This window comes from Physeter macrocephalus, chromosome 15, assembly GCF_002837175.3.
Source record: "Physeter macrocephalus isolate SW-GA chromosome 15, ASM283717v5, whole genome shotgun sequence".
In the NCBI taxonomy this organism is placed as follows: Eukaryota; Metazoa; Chordata; class Mammalia; order Artiodactyla; family Physeteridae; genus Physeter; species Physeter macrocephalus.
The window spans coordinates 44,066,701-44,080,177 of NC_041228.1; the positions used below are offsets into that span (position 1 = coordinate 44,066,701).

Below are 13,477 nucleotides of genomic sequence, written 5' to 3' on the forward strand. Positions count from 1 at the left end.
AGGGACTTCCCTGGTGGTGCAGTGGTTAAGAGTCCACCTGCCAATGCAGGAGACAGGGATTTGAGCCCTGGTCTGGGAAGATCCCATGTGCCACGGAGCAACTAACCCCGCGTGCCACAGCTACTGAAGCTTGCACGCTTAGAGCCTGTGCTCCTCAACAAGAGAAGAACAGCAAGGAGAAGCCCACACACGTAATGAAGAGTAGCCCCGACTCACCACAATCAGAGAAAGCCTGCATGCAGCAACGAAGACCCAAGGCAGCCAAAAATAAATAAATTAATTTTTTTAAAAAAAAAGTCTACAAATAATAAATGCTGGAAGGACTTCCCTGGTGGTCCAGTGGCTAAGACTCTGCACTCCAAATGCAGGGGCCTGGGTTCAATCCCTGGTCAGGGAACTAAATCCCACATGCCACAAATAAAGAGTTCACATGCCACAGCTAAAGATCCCACATTCTGCAACTAGAGATCCCGCATGCAGCAATGAAGATCCTCCATCCCTCATGCCACAACTAAGACCCAGCAGAGCCAAATAAATAAATAAATAATTTAAAAAATTAAATAAATGGAAAAAAATTTTAATAAAAAATTAAAAAACAATAAATGCTGGAGAGAGTGTGGAGAAAAAGGAAACCTCCTACACTGTTGGTGGGAATGTAAATTGGTACAGCCAATACAGACAACAGTATGGAGATTCCTTAAAAAACGGAAAATAGAGCTACCATATGATCCTGCAATCCCACTCTTGGGCATATATCCAGAGAAAACCATAATTCAAAAACATACATGCACCTCAATGCTCACTGCAGCACTATTTATAGTAACCAAGACAAGGAGGCAACCTAAAAGTCTATCAACAGGTGAATGGATAAACAAGATGTGGTATATATATACAATGGAGTATAAACCATAACAAAGAGTGAAATAATGCCATTTGCGGCAACATGGATAATCATATTAAGTGAAGTAAGTCAGACAGAGAAAGACAAACATCATATGATATCACTTATATGTGGAATCTTAAAAAAATGATACAAATGAACTTATTTACAAAACAGAAATAGACTTACAGACATAGAAAAAAAACTTATGGTTACCAAAAGGAAAGGGGGATGGGGGGAGGGATAAATTAGGAGGTTGGGATTAACATATACACACTACTATATATAAAATAGATAACCAATAAAAACCTACTGTATAGCAAAGGGAACTACACTCAATATTTTGTAATAACTTATATGGGAAAAGAGACTGAAAAGGAATATATACATATGTACATATATAAATGAATCACTGTGCTCTACACCTGAAACTAACACAATATTGTAAATCTACTATACTTCAATTAAAAAAATAAAATTTAAAAAAATTGTCTGATTTATTTACATAATTTTCAACTAGGAGAATTTCAACTGAACATCAGAAAATCATTTTTTTTTATTTTAAATGCATTACTATCTAGTGTAAGAAGACACACAGTTTTTGAGGACCTACTATGGTTTATACCTATGTCATTCTATCTAATGACAACACCATGAAGAAGATATTTTAATTTCAAATTTACATTTGAGAAAACTGAGCCTTAGAGGAATTACTAGTTAAGTAGTTTACACAGTATTTAATAACAAGAACTTTAACCCAAAGATTTGGCTACTCTTCTTTCTGTTATGCCTATCTAATGTTTTAAATAGAAAATTTGTAGTCATAGCCAATGTCACAAACCAAGTTCATGTACCAACTTACTCAAAAAAAAAAATTCTAAGAATCAAATTAGAGTAGAAAACTGCCAATCATCTTAGATATATGTGATGTACTGTTGACAAAGAAGAAATCCATTTTTAATGCTTCAGCATATCATTAGGGAGACAAGCTGACTGAGTGAACTGAGCCTGGCATTTATCACTGAACCCAGATAAAGAGTCACTGAGTCGTGCTATTCCACGACCTTCCTCCTGACAGCCACTGACAATGTTTGTAATTACTTCAGCAGTCTTTTCAGTGTCATTTAAGCAGGTCTGTCTTTGCCTGTTCTGATTTAATCTGGGTGGGAGGGGGGGTGGCACCGGAGGGAGCGGTGGGTTGGGGAGTTGGATGCTCCAATAGAAGCATCTTAGATGTAGGGTCCTTATTTCTTTAAATTCCATGATTTCTGGGTGTACCTGTACTTGATGGTCCATTTTTTAGCATCTGATCATGAAAAAAGGTAAGAATTAACAATCCATTTTTAATATATGATCAAAAAATAATAAGTGATACCTTCTTCACAGTTCTTGCCCCTTAAGATTTCAAGGCAGGTAATAAAAATAAGACAGTTTATAGAAGATAATACCTATCTCCTAAACTGGATCTCTACCCCATATCTCTACCCCTGGATCTCTACTAACTTAAAGATGTAATATTGAAGACAACATAAAGCACTGACAGTATGAGAGAGGATTTGCTCTCTTTGCTGCTTAGTAGATCCCAAAGTACCCAATGACAACTGACAGCTCCCTGTGAACAGATTTGTTCTGGTCCCTGCACATTATTAGACATGTACAATGGCTGAGTTCAGAACCTGCATCCACTAATTCTGTTGTCCTCACAAAACCATCACTAGGCAATATGACTAGAGAATTGCCTTTGCTGAGTAAAATGTTTCAAATAAACATTTTATTGAGTAGATGCAACTTTGCTGTTAAGACAATCCTACCCACAGTATATGCCAACATAATTCTCTCTGAATATCCTGATATCATAGAGATGACTTTTGTCTTCAGTGAGAATAAAAAGAGCTGACCACAAAATTCTATATAGGAAAAAGGTCTTTGTTGTCCATCATCTCATCTTATTAAAATCTATTGATTAGCATTTCTATAAATTGACCACTGATATTCTCACTAGTGGCCCTAAAGTTCTGTATTTCTGAAACATTTAAGATTCAGTAGTGTTGATGCTATGTCCATTATTTTGGTTGTTTTTTTTTTATACTATTAAGCCTTAATGTAACTAACAGAAGAAACTTTGCTTTGGGGGAATGGTAACTGGGGCAGGAGGTGGTCGGTGGGAGGCTGCTAAAGGTGGTGTTGAAGAGTAGAAAAGAGAATAGCTGTTTTTCATTGTAAGTTTTTCAATTCCATTTGATTATTAATCATGTTGCATATATTACTTTTATTTTAATTTTTAACAATTACAAATGTAATACTATGCCCCAAAACTTCACAGTGTAAAATATCTTATTTGATCTTCCAATAGACCTGCCCACATGTGTGGGCAGACACACATGTCCTTTTTTCCTTGTTCAATAGCTAAGTATTTGATATGGGAAAATCATTTAAATTCCAAGTATTAGCTCATCTAAGACATGAGGTTAATTTTACTTGTCCTATTGATATATAAAGCACAAAATTTTATACATCAATGGATCTTTTTATAGCTATAGTAATAAGTATTTATTTTAATACTTATTCATAATTTGTTAAAAAAACAGGCTTTAAGCATGGTTTTCTGTCTTGTTATGTAGAAACCCATTGAAAATGATATAAGACTTTTTGTGGTTGTATTGACCTCATCTCAAACTTTGATCCTGTACAAGAAACTGCTGTTGTCATTGATAGTCATGACATTTATTATACCCTGAATTTAAAAGGCAATCACTACATTCTACATATACACAAAAATAATTACTTTATTATTATATATTTTAATAATCATTTTATATATACTTTTGTGGCTTTTGTAATTATTTAATATTGTGATAATACACTTATAATAATTTTGTTAGCAATTTGAAATTAGAAACAAGATAAAAATTGAAGGCCAAATTATATACTTAAACTTCGAGAATCAAACTACCCTTCTCTCTAATTTGTAGCTATTCTTTATATTATTGAATTTGAACATCTTTCATATGCTTGAGTTTATCTAATTGTGTGATTTCTTCTTTGTTTTAATTTTGAAGTGCTATAGACGAGTTTAGAGAAAGAGGAGATAAAAAAATGAGTCAAAGAATAGGATCCACGCAGGAAGGAAGAAAACCAGGAGAGAGCGATTTCATGATGTCCAGAAGATTTTAAGGAAGAGGAAGTAGGCAGCAAGTTCAAAGCTACTAAGAAGTCAAACAGGGGTGAAGAAATGATACTTTGATTTGACACTACGCTAGTTATTGGAGAACAAGAAAAAGGCAGTTTAGAGCACAGAAGGGCATGCAAGAATTGCTGGAGACAACTTACCATGAAAGTTTTGCTGTGAAGGGCAGCAGATATATGGAACAATAATTGGTAGGGAAGTGTCACCAAGGAAAGGTATTGTTTAAAATGGAGGATAGTGGAGCTTGATTTGCATACATTATTTTTTTAAGCATGAGAACATGAACCTCAGAAACAAAACACTGAAAACTGCCAGTTCAAAACATAGTCATTTTTTATCTATTGCCTTATATAAGTGTAAAATTTTCCAAATTTCCTTATTTTTATTTTAACGAAAAAAAATGGAGTTTTCATTCTTTTATTTCCTTGTTTCCATTAGTTTGTTTTAAATGACACGTCATTAAAAACATGAACATGTTTTTTAAAGTGTCTTTAAAAATGCAAACTAAGCAGAAATAAGTAGAACAAGAATTTGAACTATCTCTTTATGTGCTTATCCCATCACCTTGCCAGAAGTTCTCGATGCTGCCAATTTATTCCAGACATTTTCTGTCCATGTACAAATGTAGGAATTGTATTATGTCTGACTGTTTATTAAAGGTATATCTCTCTGGAAAGAAAGATAATTAAAGGAAATGAATTAATGTTAAGTGAACATCTACTCTGTGTTACTACCAATATAGTTCCTCATTCTATAATGCCATTTTTACTTGAACTTTTTTTGGAAAAACCATATTAAAACAAAAATTATGTGTTATGGAATAGAATACAAAATATACTTGTTTTAAATAGAGGAAGTAATGAGAATTTAGAAAAATTTCTTGAGTATGGGACATTTTGGTGATAAGGCTTATTCAACTTATCACCCAGACCCTCTTATCACCTTTGTTGTTTATCTGTAGGGTCTATTCATTAAGAAAAAAAGGTATGTTTATGCTAAATAAAATACATATTTTTATATCTAATCCACACAGTAATAGTGAGGTAAAGAGATATTATCATCCCTATAAAAAATGGAGTTTTCATCAGAAGGAATGCACATCTACTGAGAAAGAAAGTAATGTTAGTATTAATATTATCTAACAGCAAATATTTATTATCTTAGTGCCAGTCACTGTTCTAGGTGAAGGAGATAGAGCAATGAACAAGACAAGAAAAGTTACTATTCTAATGGAACTTACATTCGAGTGAGGGGAGGTAAGTAATAAAAATAAATGAAGGAAAGCATTGAGGGTGATATGTACAATGAAGAGAATTTCAGTAAGCTGATGTGACACAGTATGAATTTTGAATTAGCCAGCCATGAAAGGTCTCTTAGATGAGGTGACAGGAAGTGGCATGGGGGTGAGCATTCTAGGGGGACAGCAGAGCTGTCACAATTGTCTTCAGATGGCGTGAGCTTGGAATGCCAGGGTGAGAAGTGTAGCATGAGGTACGAAGGACTGAAGAGGCTGGACACACAAGGATTTGTAAAAAAAAGTGAGAAGTATGGGATTTAAATGTGTTGGCAAGTCATGAAACAATTTTAAGCAGAGGTATAGTATGACGTGATTACTCTCCTCTGTGGAAAATGAATCACGGGAGATCAAGATAGGTAAGGGGATGGGTTAGGAGTCTATTGTAGTAAACCTATCAAAAATAATGGTGACTGAACTTGGGTACCCAGAACAGGGTCCAGTGATTCTCCAATCTCAAGATGAGGGTGAAGCATAGGAGAAAAAGGACAAAAACAGGAGATCTGGAAGTGAAAGAAGAAAAATAGGACAGATTGGAAATTGAGCTGATTATTATTGTTATTACTGTTATAAATTTATTGGAAGCATTCTTTGAGGGGAGCCAAGAAATATTCTGAGTAGTATCTCATACATTCCTTATACCATCCCCATGAGGAAGGCACAGTCATTACCCCCTTATACAGCAAGTATACAGAGGCTCAAAATGGTTAAGTAAATTGTTCGACCTCCCACTAGTAGTACAAGGCAGAGACAGAATTCATACCTGAGCAGTCTGACACCAGACCCACATTCTAAAACTCTCCCTTAACTACCTCCAAATGGTGATGGAGGTAGACCATGGGGCTGATGGAGGGAGGGTTTTCTCTAAGTTCCAGAAGGCATATAAAGATCAGAAGGAAAGGTGTTCCTAGGCACAGATATGGCAGAGCACATATGCCCTGAAAACTTTGGAGATAGTGGCTATGCACATATGCAAAGAGATCTATTTGACCAAGAACACATGCTGCCGTGGCAAATGAATCTATGAGAATTGAAAAATACCGAGGAAGGAAGAATTCCTCTTCTATTCTGGACCCAGGAAATCTCTGCCAGGCAGTACCTCTGAAGGACTCTTAGGTCAATCAAACTCTTCCCTTCACACTATGTCATCAGTTTTAAATAGTGATGAGTGCCCTGACCACTGCAGATCAGTGGACAGACCAGGAGATTAAGACTGAGGTGACCAGGCTCCTGCGTTTTAACAGTGAAACTTCATGGTTGAAAGTACTGAGCATGATTCTTCAAAAGAGAAGATTATCCAGTTTTCCTCTACTTGTAGGGAATAGCCATAGCTAAACATTTTCTCCGCCAGTAAGTTTAAAACATAGTTTTTAGCTAACTTAGTCTAGTTAGGTCCCTCACTACAGTATACTACCTCTTCAAAGGATGTAGAATTGTGCCATAATTTGAAGTTATTAAGATAATTTACTATCTCTTAAGTCACATTACAAAGAGAAGTTCCCCAAAATATAGTGAACAAAGGCAGCAGTATTGGAACAAAAATTTGTTTTCCTGCTTTTCAATGAGATAGTATAGATTTGAATTTATAATTGTCAGCATTCATCTTAATATATGGCATTTTATTTTAATCATACCATATTTACCTAAACCCCAAAATATCATCAAAAACAAATACAAATGGAAGTTTCCTTTATTGACAGTAATCTACCATATTGCAGAATGAATTGTTTTGCCCCCCAAAAAACATATATCCTAACCTCTGGTACCTGTGAATGTGACCTTATTTGGAAATATGGTATTTGCAGATGTACTTAAGATGTATATTTAGATGAAATCATCCTGGAGTAGGATGGACCCTTAATCCAGTGTAACTGGTGTCCTTCTAAGAAGAGACGAGACACAGAGAGAAAAGAACATGTAGTGAAGACACAGGTACACAAAAGGAGGAAGGCCCATGTCACGATGGAGGCAGAGATTGAAGGTCCACTGCTGCAAGCCAAAGATTGCCAAGGATTACCAGCAACAACCAGAAGTTAGAAGACAGATAACATGTCATGCTGATTCCTCGATATCAGACTTTTGACCTCCTGTGAGAGAATACATTTCTATTGTTCTAAGCTACTCAAGTTTGTGGTAATTTGTTATGGCATTCTCAGAAGACTAATGCATACTGGTAAAGAAATCATGAGAGATTTCACAAAACTTCAAACCACATTATGACCCGTGTCAGGATAAAAATCACTTCCATTTTCACTGATCTTTAAAGATAAAAATGAAATCAATTTTACTTTTTTTCAGGATGTTAGAAATGAATCTTTTCTCATAGTTATTTCAACTCACACAAACCCCTAAGAAATATTAATTTATAGTTTATTCAGTTTAGTATATTGTATCCTGCTTATACTTGTTTGGGAGCATGGTTTCCTCCCTAGATCCAGTGAGTTGTTAGCCTTGATGTTCTCAAGAAATAAATCATCTTCTAGGTCTTTCAAAGTGTTCAAATAAACAAAGTCAATAGAAAAGAATGAAAGCAATTTGGCATCTCACTTCTCCATATGTCCACACCTCTTTCCCATCCTCCTGCCTTGAACATTATAATCAGACAATGGTAACCTAGCACCTTAGAGTCCTGTTTACAAAATAGTGTTCAGAAAAATGAACAGTCCAGATACCTTCAAAAACGTGTATGATGAAGGAGAGGTTTTCTTCAGTGGGGAAGTGGAAGGGGAGTTTCAGAAACCTACTCATTGAAAAGGGTTCTAAGGAAAACTTGTGAAGCTGGACACTGCATAGGGGAAAGAGTATTGAAAATTCAGGCCACCAACAAAAGAAGTGAATTTTTTGCCAGCTCAGAGACCCTTGGTCAACTTCCTGCTTTGCCCAAGCAATTCAGGTTCTTTGAAGCATATCCATGGAGAGGAAGTGTTTAAGGAATAAGGAGAGGTGTTCTGTGTGAGGACCACCATACTTTTGCATTGCTCAAGTACACAGCCCTCAAAGGAAATCTAATCAAGGGCCAGCATCAGTGGCTTCATGGATCTGGCACTGAATATTAATCTTACAGCTGCTGCACTGATTTCTGCAAGGGTTTTCCCAAACCAGACACAAACCCAGTCGAACAGGAAAATGTCAGAAGGAGAAAAGACAGGAGGTTCCTCTTTCTCTGGTACCTGTGAAGGTCTTTATACACCATCTTCAGAATGTACCCGATAGTGTGAAGTGTGTGACAAACTTGTAGGTAGCAGCACTCAACAGTTTTTTCCTACTACAAAACACTCATACTATGAATGAATGAATTGTAAAAGTGTTAAGATGTAATAGACAGGAATGGGTCACCATTTGAAGACAGAAAAAGAAAGGGGGAAAAGGGAAATTGAGGATAAACTCAGGTTACTTGATTGGGTAACTGAAAAAACGGTGGTGCCTTTCAAAAATAATCATTTATTTAATCAATGAATATTTATTGAAAACTTAATATGTACCTGTACACATGTGCAGCCTACACACTTGATAAAACATGAGAAGAGGGGTAATATTACATAACAAGTCAAAATATAGTCTCTAGATTCAGAAGGACTGAGTTCAAATCTAAGGTTTATGTGTGATATTTGAATAGCATTTTACTTTTCTAAGTCTCACTTTGCTTATCTATAAAATGGAGTATGACAGTCATGGACCTGCCAGCTGCAAGGAATGCAGTTTGTTAACAGCCTTAGCTGTGGGCATATTAGGATCTGCTTCAACTTTTGAGTAAGTGCATGTGCTCCTTGGGCAGCTCCCTATAAGACTGTGTGGTACTGGCATATACGTATAGACATATAATTCAAGGGAAAGGAATTAAGAGTCCAAAAATAAATCCTTACATTTATGGTCAATTGATTTTTGACAAGGATGCCAGAACAATTCAATGAAGGAAAGAATAATATCTTCAACTAAGACAACTGGATATCCACATGCAAAAGTATGAAATTGAACCCCTACATCCCACCATACATAAAAATTAACTCAAAATAGATCAGAGAACTGAATGTAATAACTAAAATTACACAACTCATAAGAAAATAAGCATGCGGTATGTGACCTTGGGTTAGGGAATGGTTTCTTAGTTAAAACACCAAAGTACAAGTTACAAAAGAAAAATATATATAAATTGTACTCATCACATTTAAAAACTTGTGTTGTAAAGGATACCAAACAAAAAGTGAAAAGACTTCCCACAGAATGACAAAAAAATATTTGCAAATAATGCATCTGACAAGGGACTTCTATCCAGGATATGTAAAAACTCTTACAACTTGACAATAGAAGGACAACTCAGTTTCAATATACAAATCATGCAAATCATGCATCTGACAAGGGACTTCTATCCAGGATATGTAAAAACTCTTACAACTCAACAATAGAAAAACAACTCAGTTTCCATTTGGGCAAAGGACTTAAATAGACATTTCTCAAAAAAAAAGACAAGCAAATGGCCAGTAAGCACAAGATTTTTAACATTAGTCATTAGGGAAAGGTAAATCAAAACCACACCCACTAGGATAGTTATAATTTTTTAGAAACCAGATGATAAGAAGTATTGGTGAAGATGTGGAGACATTGGACACCCCATACTTTACTGAAGGGAATGTAAAATTACACTTTGGAAAACAGTTTGCACTTCTTCAAGATGTTGAACAAAGAATTACCATATAATCCAGCAATTCCATTCTTAGGTATATACCCAAGAGAAACGAAAAAATGTTCACATAAAAACTTGTACAAATGTTCATACCAGCATTATTCACAATAAATCAAAAGTGGAAAAGCCTAAATGTCCATTAATTGATGAATGAATAAACAAAAGTGGTATGTCCATACAATAGAATATTATTTAGCAATAAAAAAAATGAAGCACTGATACATGCTACAACATGGATAAATCTTGAAAACATTATAATAATTGGAAGAAGCCAGTCATGAAAGACCACATATTAAATGATTCCACTGAAATAAAATTTCCAGAACAGGTAAATCCATAGGGACAGAAAGTAGATTTGGGATTTCCAGGATCTGGAAAAGAGGGAAATCAGAAGCCAGTGGGATGATGAAAATGTTCTAAAATTATATTATGGTGATAGTTGCACAATTCTGTCAAGATACTAAAATCTGCTTAACTCTACACTTTTTTAAGGTGTACTGCATGATGTTTTAATATACACATACATTGTGAAATGATTACCACAATCAAGTTAATTAACATATCCATCACATCACACAGCTAACCTTTTTTTTTTTTTGATAAGAACAATTAAGATCTACTCTCAGCAGGAACTTACGGTTACCATGGAGGGAAGGGTGGAGGGGAGGGATAGTTAGGGAGTTTGGGATTGACATGTACACACTGCTATATTTAAAATGGATAACCAACAAGGACCTACTGTATAGCACAGGAAACTCCACTTAATATTATGTAACAACTTAATTGGGAAAAGAATTTGAAAAAGAACAGATACATATATGTATAACTGAATCACTTTGTTGTACAACTGAAACCAACACAACATTACTAATCAAATATACTCCAATATAAAATAAAAAGTTAAAAAAAATCTACTCTCAGCAAATTTCAAGTATACAGTATAGTAAGTATAGTCATTATGCTGTACATTAGATCTCCAGAATTTATTCATCTTACATAACTGAAACTTTATATTCCTTGACCAACTTTTCTCCATTTCCCACCTTCTGACCCCTGGCAAACACCATTCTATTCTCTGCTTCTATGAATTCAACTGTTTTAGATTCCACATATAAGTGAAATCATGCAGTATTTCTCCTTCTTTGCCTGGCTTATTTCACTTAGCATAATATTCTCTAAGGTCATCCATGTTGTTTCAAATGGCAAGATTTCCTTCTTTTTTAAGGCTGCATGATATTCCATCATGTGTACATACTTTATTTTCTTTATCTTTTGTATGTCGACAGACACTTAGGTTGACTCTACATCTTGTGTATTATGCATAATACTGCAGTGAACATGGGAGTGCAGGTTTCTCTTCCAGATACTGATTTCATTAATCTTTGGATATATACAGAGAAGTGGGGTTGTTGGATCATATGGTAATTCTATTCTTAATTTTTTTGAGAAACTTCTATATGATTTTCCAAAATGACTGTACCCATTTATATTCCTACCAAAAGTGTACAAGTGTTCTCCTCCACATTCTCACTAACACCTATTATGTTTTATTCTTTTTTTTTTTTTTGGCAATTTTGTTTTTGGGGTTTTTTTAAAATATTTTCTTTTTTTTAATTAATTAATTTTTTTATTGGCTGTGTTGGGTCTTTGTTGCTGAGCACAGGGTTTCTATATTTGCAGCGAGCGTGGGCTACTCTTCATTGAGGTGAGCGGGCTTCTTGTTGTGGTGGCTTCCCTTGTTGCGGAGCAGTCTCTAGGCTCATGTGCTTCAGTAGTTATGGCACACGGGCTCAGTATCTGTGGCTCATGGGCTCTAGAGCACAGGCTCAGTAGTTGTGGTGCACAGGCTTAGTTGCTCCGCAGCATGTGGGAACTTATTGGACCAGGGATTGAACCCATGTCCCCTGCATTGACAGGCAGATTCTTAACCACTGTGCCACCAGGGAAGTCCCTATTTTATTCTTTTGATAAAAGCCATTTTAACAGGCATGAGCTGATACCTCATTGTGATTTTGATTTGCCTTTCCCTGATGATTAGTGATGTTGAACACCTTTCTATACATCTGTTGGCCTTTTATATATCTTCCTTTGAGAAATGCCTATTTAGTTCCTTTGCCCATTTTTTAATTGGATTATTTTTCTTCCTATTGAGTTGTTTTAGTTCCTCAAGAAATTTTTCCCTGTGTTTTCTTCTAGGAGTCTTACAATTTCCAGTCTAATGTTTATTAACTGTGCACTTTAAATGAGTAGATTATCAAGTATGTGAATTATATGCTAATAAAGCTCATTTTTTAAAATCCATTTTAAAAAAAGAATGAGTTGATGGCTTATAAAAGATCATACTGTATTGTAATGTACAAAGTGAGAAAAAATAATTTAATCATTATGTATTCCTAAGGCTGCCATAACAAATATCACAGACTCAGTGGCTTAAAACAACAGAAATTTATTGTCTCACAGTCTGGAGGCTAGAAATTTGAAATCAAAGTGTCAGCAGACTTGGCTCTTTCTGAAAGCTCTAAGAATCTTTTCCATGCCAATTTCATTGTTCCTGCCAGTTGCCGATAATCTTCAGCATTCTGTGGCTTGTAGATGCATCACTCCAACCTCTATCTTGATCTTCACATGGCCATCTTCCCTCCTCATCTCTCTGTCTTCTATTCTTATAAAGACACCAGTTATATTGGATTGGGGCCCATCCTAATGATCTCCTCTTAACCTAATTACATCTGCAAAGGCCTTGTTTCTAAATAAGGTCACATTCATAGGTACTGAGGATGAGAATTTCAACATATCTTTTGGGGGGACAAAATTCAACCTCATAAAAGACTGTAAGTTATTTCAGTTGATTCTCTTATCTAGCCCCTTGTTTTGAATAGTTTAGTGTTAGGAACAAAGTAGGTACTAAATAAATATTCATTGACTGATTAAACCATTCAATCTATATAGCTGTCTACTTTAATTTGAAAGACCTTTAGGGATAGAGTCTATAATCTTACTTGAATTTATGCCCTAATGTTTAATTAAAGGAGTACTTCCTTCTAATCAAAGGCTTTGCATTTGCATTCTTTGCCAAAATAACTGGCTAATGGATTGTTTGCTGAATTGATCCAATCAGTCATTTAAGTGGAAACCTGTTAACTGGTCAACTCAGTCAAAATGATCTTGAAATTAGTCATGTTGACTCAGCCTCTTTTAAAACAATTTAAGCTAATTTCCTCTTGCTTTATCCTCAGGTAAAAATGAAGAATGTTCTCATAATAACACTTTATCCTTCTAATATCCAGGCCAAACAATCCCAAGTTCTGTAATCTCTCATTCAAGCTCAGATATGGATTTTTAAGGCATTCTAAATACATAAGAAATGTGCATTTGATAATTTTTATTTTAAGAGCAACTAAAGCTCCTTATTATTACACAGTCTTATGTACCTAT

General features: G+C 35.2%; 1 non-coding gene across 1 annotated transcript; it reads left to right on the forward strand.

Moving 5' to 3' along the window:
- Nucleotides 1–325: 325 nt before the first annotated feature.
- TRNAW-CCA (transfer RNA tryptophan (anticodon CCA)) lies at nt 326–397 on the forward strand. Its single transcript has one exon. It is a non-coding gene; the product is annotated as a tRNA-Trp (tRNA).
- Nucleotides 398–13,477: the final 13,080 nt, after the last annotated feature.